The 20,295-nt window shown below is 41.3% G+C and overlaps 1 long non-coding RNA gene across 1 annotated transcript in view; it reads left to right on the forward strand.

Annotated features, from left to right (window-relative positions):
• Positions 1–20,002, forward strand: part of LOC103790178 (uncharacterized) — a 41,133-nt gene extending 21,131 nt beyond the window's left edge. The window contains exons 2-4 of the long non-coding RNA XR_616352.5: positions 8,898–10,754; positions 12,052–12,182; positions 19,716–20,002. This is a non-coding gene — a long non-coding RNA (uncharacterized LOC103790178). The remainder of the gene's footprint in view (positions 1–8,897; positions 10,755–12,051; positions 12,183–19,715) is intronic.
• Positions 20,003–20,295: the final 293 nt, after the last annotated feature.

Here is a 20,295-nt window from a genome sequence, read left to right on the forward strand (position 1 = left end):
TAGTGTTTCTGCCGAGAGATCTGCTGTGAGTCTGATGGGCTTCCCTTTGTGGGTGACCCGACCTTTCTCTCTGGCTGCCCTTAGTATTCTCTCCTTTATTTCAACCCTGTTGAATCTGACGATTATGTGCCTTGGGGTTGCTCTTCTTGCGGAATATCTTTGTGGTGGTCTCTGTATTTCCTGCAATTGAGTGTTGGCTTGTCTTGCTAGGTGGGGGAAATTTTCCTGGATGATGTCCTGAAGAGTATTTTCCAGTTTGGATTCATTCTCTTCGTCCCCTTCTGGTACACCTATCAAACGTAGGTTAGGTCTTTTCACATAGTCCCACATTTCTTGGAGACTTTGTTCATTCCTTTTTGCGCTTTTTTCTCTGATCTTGGTTTCTCGTTTTATTTCATTGAGTTGGTCTTCGACTTCAGATATTCTTTCTTCTGCTTGGTCAATTCGGTTATTGAAACTTGTGTTTGCTTCGCGAAGTTCTCGTATTGTGTTTTTCAGCTCCTTTAATTCATTCATATTCCTCTCTAAGTTATCCATTCTTGTTATCATTTCCTCGAATCTTTTTTCAAATCTTTTTTCAAGGTTCTTAGTTTCTTTGCATTGATTTAATACATGATCTTTTAGCTCACAAAAGTTTCTCATTATCCATCTTCTGAAGTCTAATTCCGTCATTTCGTCACAGTCATTCTCTGTCCAGCTTTGCTCCCTTGCTGGTGAGGAGTTTTAGTCCTTTCTAGGAGGCGAGGTGTTCTGGTTTCGGGTGTTTTCCTCCTTTTTGCGCTGGTTTCTTCCCATCTTTGTGGATTTGTCCGCTGGTCGTCTTCTACCAGTCTAGCCCCTTCGCTGTACGACTGCTGAGGTCCGCTCCAGACCCTGCTTGTCTGGGGTGCACCTCTAGTAGCTGTGGCACAGCGAGGGATGCTACCAGTTTCTTTTTCTGCTCTCTTTGTCCCAGGATGATGCCTGCCTAATGTCAGTCTTTTGGATATAGAGGGGTCAGGGAGCTGCTTGAGGAGACAGTTTGTACTTTATAGGGGTTTAATTGCTGAGCTGTGCACTCTGTTGTTCATTCAGGGCTGTTAGGCTGCTATGTTTGATTCTGCTGCAACACAGCTCCTTAAAAAACCGTTTTTTTTTTTTTCTCAAATGCTCTGTGTTGAGGGGTTTGGGCTTTATTTTTGGATGTCCGATCAGGTGTCCTGCCCAGCTAGAAGGCAGACTAGCCACTGTTTGGCTGCCGAGGCTCCGCCCTGCTGTTGTGTGATTCGCACTGTTCCTGCCGGCTCTGCTGTGGTCTCCGCCACGCCCTGCGGCGGAGTCTCTTCGTTGTAGTGTGTTGCCTCAGCAACGGCAGGCTGCGTCAGCAGTGGGCGTGTATCTCAGTAGGGACGGGTTGCCTCGGCAACGGCTGGCTGCATCAGCAATGGGCATGTATCTCAGTTGGGGCGGGTTGCCTCGGCAACAGCTGGCTGCGTCAGCAGTGGGCGTGTATCTCAGTTGGGGCGGGTTGCCTCAGTAGTGGTGGACGCCCCTCCCCCACAGAGCGTCTTGGACCGTCTGCTTGGGATAGTTTGAAATCGCGGTTTTGTTCGTCCCACTGGGTATCCCAATCCCTGCAATCCCCTGGGCTGACCTACTGTCCAAGTCTCGTTCAGTCTCAAGTCCAGCCCTCTCAAGTCTCAGGTTGCCGGTTCAACAGGGCACCCAGACAAGCGCGCCCTGTGGGGATTGCTGGGTAGGGCCGGCCGCTGCCGCCCCGGCTGCCAGCTTCGCCAGGCAGACTTACTGCCTGGCGTCCGTGTCCTCTTTATACTTGGGAGTTTCCCCGTTCTGTGGGCAACAAAGATCAGTCTGGAAATGCCGCTCTGACTCACCGTTTGCGGATTCAACGAGAAGAGCTCCAATCCTGGGTTATTCTCACAGCGCCATCTTGAGTCCATACCCTAAACGGTAATTTCTAATCTTGTAGCTAATTTGTTAGTCCTACAAAGGCAGACTGGTCCCCAGGCAAGAAGGGTTTTTTTTGTTTTTTTTTTTTACCCTCGGGAAAGGGCTATTATCAGTTTTGTTTCAGAGTCAAACCATAAATTAAATTCTTTTCCAAGGTTAGTTGGCCTACACGCAGGAATGAACAAGAACAACTTAAAGATGGAGCAAGATGGAGTTGGTTAGTTCTGATCTCTTTCACTGTCATAATTTCTTCAGTTATAATTTTTGCAAAGACATTTTCAGCGTATCAAGACTATGAAGTTTGTATGATGACAAGTATCTGTGACATCCAGTACAGTAGTCCCTAGCCACATGTGGTTATGTACTTGAAATGTGGCTAGTATTATCCAATACAGTAGCCACTAAACACGTGTGGCCATTTGAATTTCAGTATATATTAATTAAAATGAAAGTGAAATTAAAAATCAATTTTTGGGTCACATTAGCCACATTTCAATTACATAACCACATGTGGCTAGGGACTACTGTACTGGATGTCACAGATAGAGAACACTTGTGATCATACAAAGTTCATAGCACGATAATTTTAAATAACCGCAGAAGCCTAGCTCAGTGTTGCTGTCATTTTTACTAGGAACCCATTAAAGTAAAATGAAGACACACATTAGGACTTTCTGGGGAAAAGCCACCAGTGTTTTTTCACCTTAAATGGTTGTTTATTTTTTGTCACTTTGGGGAAGTTAAAAGTAAATATTTCCTATATCTATGTTGACTTCTCATTAATAACTAAGTCACAAAGAAAGGTATTCCTTTCCTAGCACCTCTGTTAGTGTTCAGGTTGCCCAATCTGTTTTCAAAGAGAAATTATTTCCAAAATGGCCTACTCAGAATTATTCAGTTTCCTTAAATATGGATTTCACTGTATTTTTTAAAAGACTGTGAAATCTACCACAACATTAATCAGAAGGGGATTATTCTGATAATAATTATTATATATGTAGGATAACTATATATTATATAGAGTGAGTAACTTCCTGATATTGCCATGGCATTTGTAAACTGTCATGACACTGGTGGGACTGTCTTTTAGCATGCTAATACCTTATAATTAGCGTATAATGGGCAGTGAGGATGACCAGAGGTCACTTTCATCGCCATCTTGGTTTTGGTGGGTTTTGGCCAGCTTCTTTACCGCATCCTATTTTATCACCACAGGTTTTATAACCCATATCTTGTGCTGACCTTCTGTCTCATCCTGTGACTTAGAATGCCTACACTGCTGGGAATGCAGCTCAGCAGGTCTGAGCCTTATTTTACCCAGCCCCTATTCAAGATGGAGTCACTCTGGTTCAAACGCCTCAGACAGGGGTACCTAAATAAAACAAGTAGGATCCATTGACTTTGTGGAACTGGAGCCTTTTGGAGCTTCCTAGAGGAATCATGTCATCCTAAAATTTCAGAGCTAAGAAAAATCTGAGAGAACACTTTATCTACATTTGTGGATAAAGAAACCAAGATTCAGAGTGAAGGGGCACAGCCAGTTAGTAGCAGAACCAGGACTAAGGGAGTGACAAGGATCTGTTTGACCTCAAATCACTGATACATTCCTTCTCAAAACTTGGCCAGAATAGTGAATGTCCTTTTGCTGTAGTACTGACAACAGACCACCATGTCTGGAGTGTCTGTTCTGGTTCAGCCATGTCATATAACATCCCCAGATGGTGATTATCAAATTCCTGACAAAACATAAAGCTACAAACATCCCTTTTCATTCCCCAGCTCCCAGAGTCTTTGAAAACATAGAAATCGGCCACTTTTGCCCTTCAAGACCCTCTACTACTTTGTTCAAAGGAAGCAGAAGTTCAAAGGAAAGTAGCCATGTGGAGGCTCATTGTTCAGGCCTAGGCTGGCCGGGTTTCCAAGGCCTCGAGGGAATTGAGGATTGTGGATCATGTCAACTTGATTAGACCTTCAACTAGCCTTTCAGGAAATAATTCTCTCATTTGGCAGCAAAGAGAATACCTTTCTCCCCATACTCAGTACATTTTATCTGTTCCCTTCTTAATGCCTTTCTTTTTCCCTCTCTTCCATGATGCAGAAGTAACTGGGTATTTATGAAGACAGCCTCCGAGACCTTTAATATTCCCCCAGATTTGTGTATATCCCTGACACATAATACTTCCATTTCCTTAGCTTTAAAATCAGGCAAGTAGTGCCTATATCACAGGATTGTTGCAGGATTAAATGCAATCCTTTATTAAGGGACTTGGAGACTCTAGGTTTATTCATTTCCTAAGGGACTTTCTGCCACTAAAACACACACTAGCCAAATAGTGTTTCTCCCCCAAAATGGCAAATTACTTCAAGCAGAAGCCCTTCAGACTCAGCAGGGAAGAAATGAAGAGTCAAATGTTACATCCTCCAATACCAGGAGAATTCAGGAGGGAAGTCTCTTTAGTGTCTTTTTCTTGTATGATGCCTTATATTGCTGTTGGATTATGGATGAGAGGAAAAAACTCCTAGATCCTAAAACATGCTGACTGGACCCAAATAATGACACCCTGAGAGCCTGTATTAGTTATCTATTGCCTTGCAACTAATTACCCAAAAATATTGTGGCTCAAAATAATAAACATTTATTATCCCAGTTTCTGGGAGTCAGGAATTCAGGAGCAGCTTAGCTGGGTGGTTCTGGCTCAGGCTCTCTCATGACGTTGCAGTCAAGATATTGGCTGGGGCTACAGTCATCTGAAGGCTTGACTAGAGATGGTGGATCTTCTTCCAAGATGGGTTACTCACGTGGTTTTTGGCAAGAGGTCTCAGTTCCTCCCCAGGTGGACCTTTTCATGGGGCTGCTTGAGTGTCTTCATGGCTATAAGAGAGACAGCAAGGGAGAAGATGCCAGGCTGAAACCAACTAGTCTCAGAAGTCACACACCACCACTGCTGCCATATTCTATTAGTTAGAAGTGAGTCATTAAGTCTAGCCCACGCTCAAGTGGAAGAGAACAAGTCTCCATGCTTGAAGGGGAGAAGGTTCAAAGAATGTGTTGACCTATTTTAAAGCTACCACAGGGCAGCCGTCTGTCTGGATGGTTCCTTTATCAGTTTTCTTGGAATACTTCATATCAGCTCTCTGTACCTGCCAAACTTCAATGATTATAAACGTATGAGGCATGTATAAAAAGCTCTGAAAAATTGGGTAGAAGAAACTTCAAATTTAATAAGCTTTGCATTGCATTTTCATTCCCCCTTGGTTAGATTTTCATTGGAATGTGGATTTCTATAAACTACATATTAAAACTCCCTTTATGGGTCATTGCTAATCTAAAACTTATGGTGATTTAGACAGGGATTGGATTATAAAATAACTTTGCCCATAAGAACAAATAAAAAAGTGTAAATGAGATCTGAGGAACAGCGTTTATATACTTTAATGAGGTCATCGCTTTCAGGCACTTTATGGGCAAATTTTCTATTTAATTAAATCACAGAAGCCAGATTTAAGCTGACACTTTAAAATATTCATTAAAAAAATTATTCTTCTTGTACCTGGACCTAAGGGAAAGATCATGAAGTGTATGCTGTATGCACAACTATATTCTGAGAACAATGAATCAGCTGTTTATAAGGTGATTTTTCTTTGTTTGCATTATTTTTCCCTAAAATCTATTGTAAAAAATTTTAAGCATGCAGAAAAATTGAAAGAGTAACACAATAAACACTCGGTTATCCTCCACCTAGATTTGATCATTTTGACATTTTGCCAAATTCACTAAGTCTCTCTCTCTCACTACAGACACAAACACACAGACATATATGCACAAAGCATATAAAAACGTCACCTTTTTGGAGCTGCTGACCCATTTGAAAGTAAGTTGCAAATAATATCATGACACTTCACCCCTAAATATATCTCCCAAGGAAAGAGGACATTCTGCTATATAACCTTAATACCATTGTCATACTTAAGAAGATTAATAAAATAATTCCATTACATGGCCTTCACATGCAAATTTTCCAACTGACATGTCAAAAACACAGAAGCCAGCTTACAGGTGTTCCTACTGATGAAATCAGGAAAAATGTGAGCATCAAAATGAATAATGAAAATAAAGGAATATAGCCCATTGAACAAAGAAGGACCTGTATGTCCATATTTATATAATAAATGGTGGGGAAAGGCAAGGGGAAAAAGGCTTGTCCTTATAATAGAAAACCATCTATTAAGTAGAAGGAATAATGAGATAAAAATTACTGTCATAATAATTGATTTAGGCAAGAATCATCAATGGATACTAAGATTAGCGGATGGAAGCTTGAGGAAACTCCTACTACTACTGTGACAACTTACCACAAATTTTGTGGCTTAAAACAATGCAAATTTATTATTTCACAGTTCTGTAGGTTAGAAATCCAATGTAGGTCTCCCCTGGCCAATGCCACCATGTTAGCAGGACTGTATTCCTTTCTGAAGACTCTGGGGAAGAAGCCCTTTCCTTGCCATTTCCAACTTCTAGAGGTGTATTCAGGCTGGGTGCAGTGGCTCATGCCTGTAATCCCAGTAGTTTGGGAGGCTGAGGCGGGTGGATCGCCTGAGGTCAGGAGTTCAAGACCAGCCTGGCCAGCATCATGAAACCCTGTCTCTACTAAAAATACAAAAATTAGCTGGGTGTGGTGGCGCATGCCTGTTATTCCAGCTACTCAGGAGGTAAGACAGAATTCTTGAACTCGGGAGTCAGAGGTTGCAGTGAGCCAAGATCGAGTCACTGCACTCCAGCCTGGGTGACAGAGTGAGACTCCGTTTCAAAAACAAAAACAAATGTGCATTCGTATTTTCTGTATTTTCAATGCTTTGCTATCTTGGGGGCTTGCTGACCCTGGAGCTCTTCCAAGGGCTAGCTAATCCCTAGAGATAGTAGAGGATTTGACTGCAAGTGTGCCTTTCTAATGCAAACCAGCTAATCTAAAGCCCATACCCACAACGGCCTCATCTATTGAGTTCTGACACTGAGCCACCACTACACTGCCTCAATCACCCAGGCCAGGTACCAGACACTAGAGTCAGCTCTTACACCTCAGAGTTCACTGAAATGATCCAAACTAGCCAGTCTAAATCTGCTTACACTGCCTCACCCATTTCTTCCCATGAAAACCACAATAAAGCCTCTTGCCCACGTTTCCACCTTGCACTCTCTGCCTTTTGACCAACTAATATAGTTTGGATGTGTGTCCCTGCCCAAATCTCATATTGAAATGTAATCCCCAGTGTTGGAGTTGGGACCTGGTGGGAGGTGATTGGATCAAGGGGGCAGTTTTCTCATTAATGGTTTAGAACCATCCCCCTTGGTATTGTCTTCATGATAGTGAGTTCTCATGAGGTCTGGTTGTTTAAAAATGTGTAGCACCTCTTCTCTCACTCTCTTGCTCCTGCTCTGGCCACGTGACATGCCTACTCCCCCTTTCCATCATGATTGTAAGTTTCCTGAGGCCTCCCCAGAAACTGAGCAGATACAGCATCATGCTTCCTATACAGTCTGCAAAACCATGAACTAATTAAACCTGTTTTCTTTACAAATTGCCAAGCCTGAGGTATTTCTTCATAGCAGTGTGAGAACGAACTGATAGACCAACCCCAGTGCCTCCTCATATAGCCCCCGTAATTTGGCATGTCCCTACTCTTCGGATCTGTGAGTATAACAAACTATGTTTTCAACAGAAATCATCTCCTGGTCTGTTGGCCTCACTGTATCTGAATAATAATAAAATCCACATTTTCAAACAAAGGGCCACTCATGTTTCTTGGCTTATGACTCCCTTCTTACATCTTCACAGCCAGCAATGATGGCTCAAATCCTTCTCACTTTGCATAATTCTGATTTTGTTTCTGTCATAACTCCTTCTCTGACTCTGATTCTTTTGCCGGCCTCATGAACTTTTAAGGACCCCTGTGATTACCTTGGACCCACCAGGATAATTTTCCTCATAGCTGATTAGCAACCTTAATTCCATCTGTAACTTTTATCCCCCTTTGCCATGTAACCTAACAATTGCACAGGTTCTAGGATTAGGACATGGCCATCTTTGGGAGGCCATCCTGCCTAGCACCAGGAGTAAGAGGATATTTACCGAGTCTCAAAGTTTTTCATCACAAGATGTTCATTAATTACAAAGGGGAAAATAGTAAGTAGCTTTATAGTAGAGAAATTTGTCATATAAGACCTTAATCAAGTGATTGAATTCAGCATCGCCAGAAATGGGACAAACTGACATAAATGTGACCCACAGTATGATCATTCTGGGTCACAGAACACATCATTTCTGTGCTATTCCTGCCAAAAATGCATAACCTGAGTCCAATCATGGGAAAACAGACAAACTCAAACTAAAGAACATTATACAGAATAGCTAAGCTGTACTCACAAATGTCCATGTTGCAGAAGGCTAAGAAGGATGAAGAAGGTATTTAGGATTAAATGAGATTATAGACACAGGACAACTGAATGCTTTATAAGATCTGAAATTTTCTTTTCCTGTAAAGTACATTGGGACAATTCGCAAAATTTGAATAAGGCCTATAGATTAGATAACAGTATAATGTCCATGAACATTGCCTGATTTTAATGATTATTTGTGTGGTTATGTAAGAGAATGTCCTTATTTCTTAGAAATTTTCACTGAAGCGTTTAAAGGAAAGAAGCATGCCTGTAGTGGACTTCAAAATGGTTCAGGAAAAAAATTAAATTTATAAATGTACATATTAAATGTGTGTGTATACATGTATATATGTGTGTGAGAGAGAGAAGGAAAAAGTAAATATGGTAAAATGTTAACACTTGGAAATTATGAGTGGAGTTTATATGGCCATTCTTTGTATTATTCTTGCAACTTTTCTGTAAGAAAAATTATGTAAAAATAAAACTTGTGTTTTTTTTGTTTTTGAAACAGGGTCTCACTCTGTTGCCCACACTGAAGTGTAGTGGCATGAACGCAGCTCACAGCAACCTCCACCTTTCAGGCTCAAGCAGTTCTCCTGCCTCAGCCTCCTGAACAGCTGAGATTACAGGTGCGAGCCACTACCACCTGGCCAATTGTTGTATTTTTAGTAGAGACAGGGTTTCACCATGTTGGCCAGGCTGGTCTTGAACTCCTAACCTCAAATGATCCACCTGCCTTGGCCTCCCAAAGTGCTAGGATTACAGGCGTGAGCCACCGTGCCCGACCATATTTTTTTTTTTAATTACCTGATATTTTGGATTTCATAGCTGTTTTTCAACTCGAATCTAATCATGGTTCATAGAAATATTTGGACATTATGTTACCTTAATTTCAATCCATAACACTCCTCCCCACTTTTCCTTTCCTGACATCAACTATCTAAAGAGTCCATTTGAACTGCCTTGTTCTACATAATAGATTTATCGGTATGTTTCCTTGTGGTCTCATTTAACTTATGCCTGGTAGTGTGAGCTGTCAGTCTTCTTACCATGGCAGAACAAGGTCTGCCAAACCCATAAATACTTATTAGCAAGAAGGCACACAAAACCACCACGTTGTTCCATAGTACAGGGTTTGCCCACTCTCCCCCAGAATACACCGACTAGCATCTTATGTGAGAGGCTCACTCTGAAGCGAACACAGAGATGTTTGGGCAGCAGGACTGGATAGACTCTACTGATAGTCAGGGGCTGTTGAGAAGAGGAGAGCCATGGGCCATTGCATCTCAAGACCTCAAGAACTACACATGCTGTTTTAAACTGGCTGGATGTGGTAGCTCACGCCTGTAATCCCAGCACTTTGGAAGGCTGAGATGGGCAGATCACCTGAGGTCAGGAGTTTGAGACCAGCCTGGCCAACATGGCGAAAGCCCGTTTCTACTAAAAATACAAAAAATCAGCTGGAGGTAGTGGCACGTGCCTGTAATCCCAGCTACTTGGGAGGCTGAGTCACAAGAATCGCTTGAACATGGGAGGCGGAGGTTGCAGCAAGCCAAGATCGCACCACTGCACTCCAGCCTGGGTGACAGAGCAAGACTCTGTCTCAAAAAGTAATAATAATAATTTAATTAAACTGTTAGACCTAAACAGTGGTGCATTTTGAAGATTATCCCCAATCATTTTTCATGACCACCACTCATTTTGCCAATAAAATATTCTTCACATCCCTCATGTCAACTAACAGACTACTAGATATAGGTTTAGTGAGGATTCTTCGATCTCTAAATAATCAACTCCCGCAGTACCGAGTCCTGAATAGGCTCCTTCATTGATTACTGCTTGAGTGGATATGTGTGAGTACATGCACACTCACTTATGTACACTTCTCCACTGTATACACATGTAAACATGTATACACTTCACCTTATTCTGAAAACAGTCACCTCCCAGGGACTCACTTTGCCCAACAAATACACACTTGTTTGCTATAGGTCATTAAAAATAGCAAAGGCTAGCCGGGTGTGGTGGCTCATGCCTGTAATCCCAGCACTTTGGGAGGCCGAGGCAGGTGGATCATTTGAGGTCAGGAGTTCAAGACCAGCCTGACCAACATGGTAAAACCCTGTCTCTAAAAAAGAAAAAAAAAAATCAACAAAAAAAAAATAGCAAAGGCTGCTGAAGGTGTTTTTATGCTCACATTCCCTATGACTAAGAAAATGCCCATCTGAATCGAATCATGAGAAAACTCAGAAAAACCTGAATCAAGAGGCATTCGATGAAACAACTGCCCTATAATATTCAAAAGTGTCCAAGCCATGGAATGAAGAGTATGACTGAGGAACTGTTTCAGCTGAGGGAGATGGAGAAGGTATGACAACCAAGTTCCTCATGTGACTCTGCACTGATCCTTTTGAGATAAATGGCATTACTGGGATAGTTGTTGAAACTTAGTTGGCGTCTGCAGATTGCAGGTAATGTATCAATGCTAATTTCCTGATGTGGATGGTTGTATTGTGGTTGTGTAGGAAAATGTTTTTTTAATAGGATTCAGGAGGATTGGAACATCAGATTGGAAACTGGTTCAGGGAAATTGTTAAGGGAAAAACAGTTCTGTATTCTTCTGGCAACTCTTCTGTAAGTTTGTGTTTGTTTCAAAATGAAATAATTTATTTTTTTTAAAAGATAATGACAGTTGTGCACATTGAAGAGTGTTAGATAAGTGGGTGGCTTGAGAGGTGGTAGGAGAAATTGAAGGCATGTCTGAGGATCTTTCTGCCACAAATCCACCCTTGGCCTTTGTGGCGTTGATCATGTCTGCGGTCACCACCTGAGTGAATTCCTACATTTCAGGCCTTGCACCTGGTTTTTCTCTGGGAATCCCTCAGATACTTCACTTCTTCTCCATGAAATCCTATTTGCATCTTCATCTCAAAGCAAAGGGATTTAAGATGATTGCGGGATGACGTGGTGATTTCCGTAGACTCCTTTGTTATCCTGTAGTTTGGCCATAAGCCTCTCCACTCAGAGATGAATGTACATGGCTCTTCTTTGTGTCCCTAAGGAACTTGATTAGTTCACCCTCAACTAAGTCATGCTTACCTAACTAAACATTCTAGTCGACACACTGTTTTCAAATGTAGGTTTATTATTAATCAGATATAGTGAGGCCAACAGATCAGGAGATGATTGCCATTGAAAAGATGGTTGGTTATACTTCCAAAGAAGACGGGCGATGCCATGCCACTCAGGACCACACAGAGTGTAAGAGTTCCATAAAGGAAATGGTTGAGGGCAGAGGCTTTGAATTGGTTGGTTTGTATCTGAAAGACACACTTGTAGGTAGGTGAGCCCTTCACTATCTAAAAATTGACTAGCCCTGGGAAGGGCTGTCCCTCTAGGGTTAGCAAGGCTTGGAAATGTGAAAGCATCAGAAACACAGGACTAATACACAAGCCCAGAGTAGACAGCTACCTTTGCTCTTCCAAGATGACTTAACACATGCCTGGTGGCCTGAGGCCTCAGTTCTTCTCCACATAGACTTCTCCATAGGTCTGAAAATTTTCCCTTTCTGAACAAGAAAGACATAGTGGAAATGGCCAAGCAAGATGGAAGACCTTGAGTGAAGTACATACTGATGTTTCAGCAACTCTTGTCACACCCTGCAGGTCTTGATAGCCTAGAAAAATGACAAGACTACAAGGCCTTGAAGAGGAGGAAGAGTGTGAAGAAAACAAAAAAGGGAGATTGATGTCTGCTTCACCATTTTACCCAAGGCTTGACCTGTCACACACTGAAGGTACTTGCATGTTTATAATCATCAACTGTTTATTTTAAAATTAAAATTCCAATCTGTTGTATATCATCAGACAGGCTTTTCCCCCAGTCAGTCTGAATTGTCAAGACTTCTCTATATTAGCATTATGCTTTGTGATGAAGGATGCACTCATTCAATCAGTAAGTATTTATTGAGTATGTGCCAGACACTGTAATCAGTGTTGGGGATAAAATGGGAAAAAAAACCAAATATGGGCTCCTCCTCTATAAGGCTCACTTGACACTCTAGTGGGGAAGCCAGAAAATAGAGTCACATGAAATAGATGTGAGACTGCAACAGTGATAAATGCTGCAAGTCGCAGTAAGGAACTAAGAGTGGGGGAAGAGGTCGTTTTTCAGAAGGAAGTTAGAACGAGGGTGAATATCAGATGATGTTACTGGTGGAGGGTGTCCAGGTTCTTGGCGTTTTGAACGAAGAACTGGACAAAACACACAAACAAAGGAAGGAAAGAATGAAGCAATAAAAGCAGAGATTTATTGAAAAACAAAGCACACTCCACAGGGTGGAAGCAGCCTGAGAAGGCAGCTCCAAAGCCCAGTTACAGAATCTTCGGGGGTTTAAATACCCTCTAGAGGTTTCCAGTGGTTATTTGGTGTATGCCCTATGTAAACAAAGAGGCTAAAGTGAAATTACAAAGTTATTTACTTGTTGTACATCTTATGTAAATGAAGAGGATGAAGTAAAGTTACAAAGTCATTGTATTAGTTCGTTGTCACATACATATACACATAATACATACCCAAAACTGATTTTTAAAAAAGAGGTTTAATTAAACTTACAGTTCCACATGGCTGGGGAGGCCTCAGAATCATGACAGGAGGTGAAAGGCGCTTCTTACATAGAAGTAGCAAGAGAAAAATGAGGAAAAAGCAAAAGCAGAAACCCCTGATAAACCCATCAGATCTCATGAAACTTATTCACTATCCCAAGAATAGCATGGGAAAGACCAGCTCCCATGATTCAATTACCTACCCCTGGGTCCCTCCCATAACACATAGGAATTCTGGGAGATACAATTCAAGTTGAGATTTGGGTGGGGACACAGCCAAACCATATCAGTCATTTACTCATTGTATGCCCTATGTAAATGAAGAGGCTATTTCCTGTCATAGCTGAAGTGTTTTTGTTTGATTTAGTTCTAGGAAATTCTTAGGTTCCCTGCCTTCACTCTCTATTATCCTGCCTCAGTGGTAGTCCTCAAAATAGTATAGCTAATTACTATGTTGAAGCTACCCAGGATGACAACATGTTTTGGGGTGAGAAGGAAGACTGTGAGTAGGTGCACAAGTCTTCCATGAATGATGGGGCGTTACCAGGAGGTCAGCAGAAGAGACAGAAGGTGGTACAGGGGTGAAATGGCATGAGCTGGAAAGAGGTTTCATTTTGTTTTTAATAGGAGTTCTAATAATACCATAGAGAATGTTCAGCAAGAGGCAATGAAAAACAAGGAGAAATACTAATTTTGAAAAAAATGAATGCAAACTTTATAATTTTCTAAAATGCCTATGGGCTGGCCCACACCCCCATTGGAAAGTTAAGTAAAAGTGATCTTTGAAAGGACTCGGTTGTTCCACAGAGCATTCAGAAGCTTTTTATTAATCATTTATTCCCCATCTCTGCCCTTCTTTCCTATGACCTCATGCTTTGTCTGTCTTCCCAATAAGCATGTTTCTGAATTATATGTTTTCAATTCCAGACTGACATTCACAATTCTAGCGCCTTCTAATGCCCAATTTGTTTCCCATTTCAGTCCATTTCTTTCAGCAAATAGATTTGCTCTCAGAAGAGCAGCCTTAAGGAACAGCTAGTACAATATACGGTCCATCAACCAGAGAGTGTATTTCTCAACAGCCCACTCATATTTCACAAATCACAGAGCAATTGTTATAACTGATTACTCAGAAAATTTCATTTTGTTTTTAATCCAATTATGTTGATTGATAAAAGTAAGATGGTTAATGGTTCCTTTTCTTGGAACTTTTAAAACACAAGGTACATAATAACTGGCTTTCTAAACTAGTGAAATTCATTGTACGTTGCATCTGTTTTGCAAAAATCATCATTTATGAAGCTAAATTAGCCTCTCCACCCAGTGAGAGAAGGTGCTTAACTTGAAGAGTCTGTGGCAGAAATCTTAGCTAACATCAATTTAGCCCCTCACTCTCTTTCACAGTGACTCTGATCTCTGTCCAAGGCAATGTCTGCAATTTGAAACCTGTACACAAAGATAATCAGAATTTTCAAGGAAGCAAGTAACTTATCAATGACTGGAAATGCCTGTTGAAACATTCTCTCACCTTCGTGTCTTGCAGGAAGCTCTTGTTTCACCTTCTGAAAAAAAATTTGAAGTATCTATGGGAACAGCTATTATACGAAGCAGAGATTATAATAGATATGGAGTTTAAGTTGCAGAAAAAGAAGACTGAATTATTAAATGGGACATCAGAAAATAAAAAGCTTTCCTTTTATCTATTTTGGAGGACTTAAAAAAATTAATAGGCAGAAATTTACATAATCCTTACTAGATTCCATGAGCTACAAATGTACTATTAGTACAGATAGATATGAAAGAAAGATCAGTTATGTTTATGGACACATAAGAAGAGACACTTTTGCAAAATAGTAGATTGAAGCACCCACTGAATCTTCCTGGAAGTGCGTTGAAATCAGAGAGTTAATGACACAAATACGAGGATGACTTTATAAGGGCATTAAGGAGCAAACAGCCTAATAAAAGAGAAAAGGAAATAACGCATCATGCACGGTTATTGACACTGTTCTCAATAACCTCTTGCATTACTGCTGGAAAGAAGCTAGTAGGGTTAAGTCAAGAATTTCCTATTGTGCGCTGGGCGCGGTGGCTCACGCCTGTAATCCCAGCACTTTGGGAGGCTGAGGTGGGCGGATCACAAGGTCAGGAGATCGAGACTATCCTGGCTAACACAGTGAAACCCTGTCTCTACTAAAAAAAAAATTAGCCGGGCATGGTGGCACACACCTGTAGTCCCAGCTATTCGGGAGGCTGAGGCAGGAGAATCGCTGGAACCCAGGAGGCGGAGGTTACAGTGAGCCGAGATCACGCCATTGCACTCCAGCCTGGGTGACAGAGTGAGACTCTGTCAAAATAATAATAATAATTTCCTATTGAGAAGGGAAGAAGTGACCATTGATTTTTGCCTTGTGACTCAGGTTAACTGCCCAAGAACTTTGATCATCCAGGGGTGCGTAAATGAATGCCATGTACTACCAAAAAAAAAATAGTAATAAAGGATTAAACAAGGCCACGGAAAGATGAAGCAAACTGTCACCTGGCAGTGTCCCAAGCCTGCAAACTTGATATCCCCAACTCCATTGGAACAGTAGGGTTCAGAGACCACAAGTACTACAGGCATGAATGAGCTAATGTTTAAATCTAGGAAGAAAGGATTAGCATATGCCGTCCAAAGAATGAGCAAATGCATGCAGCTGCCTTGGGCATTCGCAGTTGATTGAAATGACTCAGGGGTCAGGTTTTGGTGGCCAGACCCACTCTACCTTTACTGGAACACATGAGTCATGTGTTAGTCGGCTGGGTGAGAAGACCACACTGGCTTCTTGCATTCTATATTTCTCACAATCCAGACACAGCAACCACATGACCAGATTTCAACAAGACTTAACAGTCAGATAAGGAGGGAAAGTTACTGAACCAGAGAAGAGAAAACCTAAATGTGTTTTAAACCTCTAAATGGAGAACTGAAAAATAAAACAATTTTCTACCACAGGGTTCCTATAAGACCAGTAACTTCTATGCTCCCCAGAAAGTATTTACAGAACTATTTGAGTGGTTTTACATCTTGATTATTCCTCCACTTATAATATTGTCTTTAAATGACCTGCCTCGATGCATGTCCAGAGCAGAAAGAACAAAAGTCAGATGTTTTAAAGTCCCAGCTCTACAAGTCCTAGCTATGTGACTATGTTGGTTATGATTACACAAATGCAGTTGGTGTTTTAATAAACTCTGATAGCCTCCAGACATTATTAAAAAGTCCAGAGGTGAGGCCACACATGGTGGCTCACGCCTGTAATCCCAGCACTTTGGAAGGCTGAGGCAGGCAGATCACTTGAAGCCAAGAGTTTGAGAACAGGCTGGCCAACATGGTGAAACCCCATCTCTACTAAAAATACACAAAAATTATCGGGGCGTGGTGGCACATTCCTGTAATCCCAGCTACTTGGGAGGCAGGAGAATTGCTTGAACCTTGGAGGCAGAGGTTGTGGTGAGCCAAGTTCGTGCCACTGCACTCCAGCCTCCTGGGTGACAGAGTGAGACTCAGTCTCAAAACAAAAAGTCCAGAGGTGGTCAGTCCAGGCTGATGTGTTAGCTTAACAAGGTCAGTGGGCAATCAGTCTTTCTCTCTACTTCACCGTTCTTGCACATACATGGTTTGCATCCTCAGTGTCACAATATGGCTACTCTGGCTGCAGCCATCACATCTATATTCCAGGGAACAGGAAGATAAAAGGGGGAAGGCAAAAAGAGGCTTGTCCTATTCCTTTTTAAGGAGACTTTCTGGAAGTGACACCCGATAGCTTTCAGATTGGACAGAATTCAGTTATAATGCCATGCTTAGCTGGGAAATATACTCTTTTAGTTAGGCTGCCACCCTGAAAAATATCAGGACTCATTGACTAAAGATGGAAGGAAACGTGAATATCAGATAAGCAACAAGCAGTCGCAGCCAGAGTGTCATTAAAGCCATTAACATCTTTGAGTCCATTGTCTATCCATTTATAAAATGGATGTAAAATGTATAAAATGGATAGGCAATGCCTACTTGACATGACTGGTGAGGTGAAAAACACGATACAAATATTAGCTGATAACAGCCCCCAAAACCTAGCTTAGAATCATAGGCATCCAAGAGCATATTCAGCATTACCACACTTTCTGGAAAAATCAAGTCCCTAGTCAGAGTTCAGAGACTCAGTTTTGCTTCACTACCTTTTCTTTCCTTACACATCATTTGAAGAAATAGCTTTCTTCATGGTTCTCTAGTGTCTCCATGACTGGGCCCAGACTTGCTCTTCCCTCTCTATTGCTCTCAGCCTTTAAAACTTGAGGCTCTCTCATTTTTTATGGAAATCCTTTCAGTTTTTTTTTTTTTTAACTCACAAGCCTTCATAGGATCATTACTTTCTCATCTTACCTGTATCTTCTTGCATTTCCTGGGAAACTGGACACAAGAACTTAGAAGACATGTGCAGTGTAATGTGTATTACTGTGTAGGGGCGACTGCATTGGTCCCTACATAGAAATGTGGTAATGACAACTAGTGTGCTTTATTCACCACCATTATTTCCACCTGGTGTTTTTAAAATTTATTTTAGAGATGGGGTCTCACTACATTGGCCAGGTTTGTCTTGAACTCCTGGTCTCAAAGCAACCCTCTCACCTCAGCCTCCCAAAGTGCTGGGATTACTGGTGTGAGCCACCAAGCTTGGCCACCCATGTGGTGTTTTAATAAGTTTCAATCTGCGTATTTTAAAAGATACCTCGCATTTAAATTATTTAATACTCCCTAAAATACACTCCAGGCATCTTGTGTAGTGCTAAGAATACGTTAACATTTTACAGATGTGAAAATTTTACTTTTGGTGATTAAGCGAATGTTCCTGAATTTAAGCAGCTCATCCAAGACCTTCCACGCTATAAACAGTAGTGCTAAGTCTATATCCACCATCCATTTCCAAGCCCAGGCACTTTTTCACCAGAACAAAAATCCCCAATTCCCCCTTGAGTCAATGCAAACCACACTGCTCTATTTTACGATGCACTGAGAAAATTTAAGGTTTAAAACTTAGAAGTCTAAAATATGCTTCTATCATGATAAGCTATAGTATTAGCACTCATGATTTCAAACACTAAAATAAAAGGTGGTGGTGAGATAAAAATCCATGCTAGTCATTTATTTATAAGGCTTTATCCTACACCAGTCTGTTCGATAGACAGGTCAATCAATCTTGACTATAATGAAAAATCTTGCTTGTCTTAAGAATAGGTATATAGCCCAGACCAGGTTTTCCTAAAAAATTATCTTCCTGTAGGTAGCTTTATAAGAATAGAGACATTTGAAATATTAGAAGATTTTGAAATGACTGGTGAAATTTTAAGCCACCAAGGTTAAAGTAATTGTTTTATAAAATTACCTTGCAGTTTGGTATCTAAAATTGGTATATTAATGAGGGAAGAAAGGTTCTAATCTAATGCAGGGGCTGCTGAAGAGTCAGCATAGAGAACTGACTTCAAGAATGCCGGGAGCTAAATGTATTGATTGAAAATGTCAGCGTATTAGCAGGAGCATCCATTAACCCAAAATATTGAGCATAACCAAGGAAACCAAGGGGAAAATGGAAAGCTCTTAAGCAATGAAATGGCTTTTGCCTTCCTGAGATGACACTTGACTATCTATGTCTCCATCCCTGGAGCGTTTTCACCGGAGCCCAAGGATTCTGAACTAGGGTGGCTACCACTGCTTGAAAAATGAGAAGCCCATTATGGAGCACAGCTAAAATGTAGAAGGCTTGTTGAAGACTCACTAGCATGGAAAAATAAATGAATCACTTGATTATAACAATAATGAATAGAATTTCTAGCTAAGAACATAAACTACAGATAATGACCACCAAGCTCAGGTATATTTACATATGTACATATATATAGTGTCTGACATTTTAACCATACATAGCCAGATGTATGATAGGATGCAAGAGCCACCTGTGGAAACAATTCACGGCCACACAATCCTCATCAGGATAATTACACTGAACTGTCGAAGGCTGTGGCTTTTGGCCTACCCTTAGTCTGTGCGATTTTATATAGACATAAGAGACTGGCAAGACACCACTGAAACCAAACCATAGTTTGCTAATTTAAGGCTAAAACAGGCTGCCCTCTATTGCTCCTACCTCCCTTAGGCCCCAAAGACCTTGATCTCTGGGATCCAGTGTTTATTGGGATATACCACTGATGTAGCCAAACATTTGGAATTTGGAATCATGGTTTGCCTATTGGTCTAAATGGGAAGATAAGCCAGATGCGGTGGCTCATGCCTGTAATCCCAGCACTTTGGGAGGCCTAGGATGGTGGATTACTTGAGGTCAGGAGTTCAAGACCAGCCTGGCCAGCATGACAAAACCTCTTCTCTACTAAAAATACAAAAATTAGCCAGGTGTGGTGGTGTGTGCCTGTAATTCCAACTACTCGGCAGGCTGAGGCAGGAGAACCACTTGAATCTGAAGGGGGAGGTTGCAGTGAGCTGACGTCACGCCACTGCATTCCAGCCTAGGTGACGGAGCAAGACTCCATCTCTAAATAAATAAATAAATGAAGAAGATAAGCGGTTTCTAAGAGGTAACTAACATGAGAAGTCCCCTATTAGGATACCTAGCGAAGAGTAGCTGGTGCCCAGTAAATACTAAATATTCCCTTTCTTCTTTTCTCTTCCTCAGCTCAAAGAGGAAGAAAGGACCGTGTGAGAGAATAAGGGAACAGCCTTCCATCCATAGAAGTTTGTCTATGACAAAGCCACTGGCCCCGTGTGGCCACTGAGCACTCAAAATGTGGCCAATCTGAATGCAGATGTGTTGTTAGTATAAAGTCCACATTGGCTTTTTAGCACTTCGTATGAGAAAAAAGAAGACCAAATATTTCCTGAATAATTGTTGCACTGATTACATGCTGAACTGATGACATTATGGATATACTGGATTAAACAAAATATATTATTAAAATCAAATAAAACAACGAAATCAATTTCACCTGTTTCTTTTTACCTTTTTAATATGGGTCCTAGAAATTTAAACTGGCACAGATGGCTCACATTTGGACATCTATCTACCTTTCTTTAGTGGACAAAGTTGAGGCAGGGCTTAGGTTTTTGCAAGAGCTCAAAAGGAAGGCAGAACTAAGCAAGTCAACTGTGGGAGGCAGGGAGGCCCTCTGGTTTATGAGATGAACGCCTTCAGGTTTGACCTAAACACACAGGAATCAACTCTGGAGAATCAAGGAAAGATCTCTCTGCCTCTTGAG

The sequence above is a fragment of the Callithrix jacchus genome, chromosome X (genome assembly GCF_049354715.1).
Source record: "Callithrix jacchus isolate 240 chromosome X, calJac240_pri, whole genome shotgun sequence".
NCBI classification, from domain to species: Eukaryota; Metazoa; Chordata; class Mammalia; order Primates; family Cebidae; genus Callithrix; species Callithrix jacchus.